We start from the raw sequence: 3830 nt of genomic DNA, 5'->3' as shown, positions 1-3830 counted from the left end.
GAGTACTAAGTCACGCAACTCGATCAGGACATCGCCTTTGTGTAAAGCAGAATTTGTATTTTTTGAAAATTTCCATCCACGGCGACTTGCTGGCAAGCCTCGGTAAAATGTTTGGTTGATTCTCAATTAGCTGGTCCTCTTTACTGAAGTACCGTAGGAGCGGCTCTGCGACGAATACGCATTTTATTTGGGAGGTTCTCGCTGAGACTCCTGGAAAGAGCATACCAACCTCTCATCCGTGTGTTAGCTAGCGTGACCTTCCCGAGCCAAGCCTTCTCAGTGCAAGGTGAACGGCAACCCGGTGGATAGCACAAAAATGCACTATCGTCAAGACTATAACTTTTTTAGTTATCGACCATCGCGCGCAGCATATTCGCGTAGGGGTTTGTTGCTAAGGGGCACGTACAGATCAATGGCGTACGTATTCATCACACTTCCATACAGCTATACAAAGACACAATTGTACAATTACACGAGGTTCCCGTTTCACGATTGTGTGATTATGGATATACAAAGTATCGGTATTTACAATGATGATAGGACTCCGACGAGAAGAGGCCCGTTATACAAGTGGGCTATTAGCCTTAGGTCAAGTGATTGAGATGACATTATTATATATAGTAATATTTAGGATTTGTTTGGATAGGCTAAAATCAATCTGTATCTTACTCTTGAAGTAGACAGCCAATCTTAGTCTCTTATCAGCTCAAAGACTCCTGGTCCCGCTCCTGGTTGTAGCTTACGAATTCAACCTTTTTCAGTTTTGAAAGTGTTCTATCTGAGTCAAAGCTACATCTGTGCAAAGAGCACGGCGGGCTCAGTACTTTTGATAGTATTTGGAGTTAATCCCACTGCCGAGTCATGACAAGACTATAACTTTTGTGAGTAAGTTATCTTTGAAGCTTTAATCTACCTAATGTGCATGTAATGAATATAAGCAACGTACAGGAGGGTGGCCATGTCAGTAATCAGTATCAAGTTGCATCGGTGACGGGTCAAGGCTACCAGTCTAACAGCATAGAGCATCATACGATGGCGAGACGTAATCGGGGTTATTTGTCCGAATGACACAGGATGTGCTTTCAAAAAGCGAAGGATTGCTGTATCGAACCAGCAAGGTATTACTCGTAGAGAAGATACGAAAGGTCTATCCAGCCGAATGCTCTATTTTGCGAGTGAATTTTGTCAGCGAAGTCAATACTGGGCGCTGAAAACTGCTTTATGGGTTTATAAAATACGAGTTGACACCTTGGACTGGATGTGCATAAAATAATATGCTTCTTTGTTGAGTTATGGTCGGGGCTGTGTTCCACCAACTGCTTAAGACCTATGTTGCGATGGCTCCAGATATTGCGAAATGATTTTGATTTGCGCACGTAAGTGCGTGTGGTATTGCAATATTTAAAAGAAAACCAGCGTACAACGCGGACTCATATTTTCTGAAAAGATCGAATTTCAGTAGGATAAAAAAATCTGTACATCTTTCAGAATTATAATTACGGAAGACTACAAGAGATTGCAGTCGTAAAGTAGTTGATAATGCCGTTTTCAGCGCTGCCAGCTTAAACGTCTTTATCCTTGAAGCAAGTTTTTCATGTATGATCGAACGTTCTTCCTGATTATGCCACCGAGCTCATAGCGATTGATTTCAATGTGGTGAATGAGCGCTTAGCGATATACCAGAATCTCCGTATTGCCTAGTAAGCGTCACTTGATAGAAGTTTGCTAATATCACCGAATTCTGATAAAGTTATTCCTCTTTGAGCTCAACGAAGGCAGAAGGTCATGGTGTCACTTGGAACGAGTCTCATGGCAATCTTAGAACACGTGCTTGGCGTCTGACGTCTAAGAATTCACGTATGCAGGTGATTGGCATGTTGTCCTCCGTTTTTCAGTTAACCTCGTATCGAACTACAAGTGTTGTATTGCAGACCAGTCTTATCATCTGAACAAAATTGACAAATGGAATGATCCCAAGCATATTTCGCAGATCATATACTTAGGGTTGGCGTAACGCCGGTCAAACTAAATTATCGTGACGGTAATTTTGGAGTGCTTGCGTAATTTTTTTGTCTTCGACAGTGGAATTAACATAATCACGATTTTCTATCCCATCAACAAGTAGTCGTCGAGACTTCATGCATGACAAGCGGCTTCAATTTTGACCGGTCGTGAAGCTTTGAAGTATAAGTCTTTTGTAGTTAAGTTGAGCCGACGTGTGGTCGTTTACTTAGCAAGTCATTTGATTTGACCCAATAAAGTCATCCCATCCATAGCATTTGAAGTATACCCGACGTAGTAAAGTTTCTTCAAGTTCACAGAGTGTCAATTACTAATTCCATAGGCTTTTTTACGCTTACGCCGCTCGATACTGTTGAGGAACGATGTTGCAACCTTATGTTAGTTTTTTATGCATACGCTGAGTTTTTGTTTGTACAAAAACAAACTCAGATTGGCCTTGTGATTAAGGTCTGGTGGTTCCACATCTGTATGGTTGAGGGTATCATTTCCTCAAAAGGCAAAATTGAGTTACGCGATGTTTTGAGTTCTCTGTGGGGTGCCTAGTTAGTACCTACGACCCCTCGCACTTTATAATAGTTTACAGACCACATCGTACATTATTGCGAGTAAATTAGTATAGGTTTTACAATGTCATGACGAGAAACACATAGAGACGTGATATATTTTTTCACTTTGAATCTCATCATCAGATCAACGCTTGATTAGCCGTAATGAAGCCTTGCTTCACGACTGTACCCAAGCGCACCAAAGTCCTTCTTGTGAGTGGTCACTACTCCCTTGGAGAGTTTAATAATATGCGGATGTCTGTGGCGAGGAAGGGTAGTTTGGGGCATGTCATTGCTGTCATAATGAGAGCAATATCATAGAGACGTGGCTTCTGAATAACGCCAAGGCATTGTATATCATTGCGCAAGGCGTTGAGGTTCATCGTCAGACCAAGATGCGATCGGCCACAAGTATTATAAGGGAACAGGGAATCTTACACGCTTTTAACCATTTTTTGGCACTGCATAATCGCGTGATGATGACACGGGGAACCTACAAGTTCAAAATGAAAAGTGATAAAGCATTTGGCTTCCTGTGAAAAGCTATTTGATAGACTACAAACAATGGAATGGCCAGTTGACGAGTTGCGCCAATTGGAGAAACTTCTTAGCAATCCGACGTCAAAATATGATTTCAATTCATCGATTGTGAGAAATACGAACGGCATTACATGACTTCAAGTCAAGGTGAATCGGCACAGAAAAAACGTTTTGCCGATATCCTACCATGTGTATGGAAATGCGAAATATTGAAAGGTGGATGAGGCAACTTCGACGAGGTGGCGTTTCGCGCAATAATGGCAGATTAATGAGCAAGTGTCTGAATTGTGACCAGGTTGGTCACATGAGGCGGAACAACGTTGCCGTGCAAGTCTGCCGTGATAACATAGTATTTGCAGTAAGGAGAGAGCGATCAGCAGGGAGGATTATCGACAGTGGCGCCACATCCCACATGCCCCGCCTAAAAAGGACTTGCTAGAATACAGGGTCCTTACGACAAGCATCGAAGTATCAATTGCAGATCGCAAAAATTACTCATCAGACGAACCGGCATCGGAAATTTGACCGGTTGGTAAGGAGAAAAATTTGCATGACTGATATTTATTGTATCTCAGAACTTGATAGAATAGGCAATAGTTTTAACGGATTTTTACGAATAGAAGACCTTCTACTATTACAAGCACCCATCGAATTTTCGACAGAAATAAAAGACCGCTTCGATTAAAAGATCTTTTCAAATAAAAGGTCGCTGTAAACACCTTG

The sequence above is a fragment of the Plasmopara halstedii genome (genome assembly GCF_900000015.1).
Source record: "Plasmopara halstedii genome assembly, contig: Scaffold_2364, whole genome shotgun sequence".
Lineage (NCBI taxonomy): Eukaryota > Oomycota > Peronosporomycetes > Peronosporales > Peronosporaceae > Plasmopara > Plasmopara halstedii.
Note: the sequence above shows the minus strand (reverse complement) of the source record.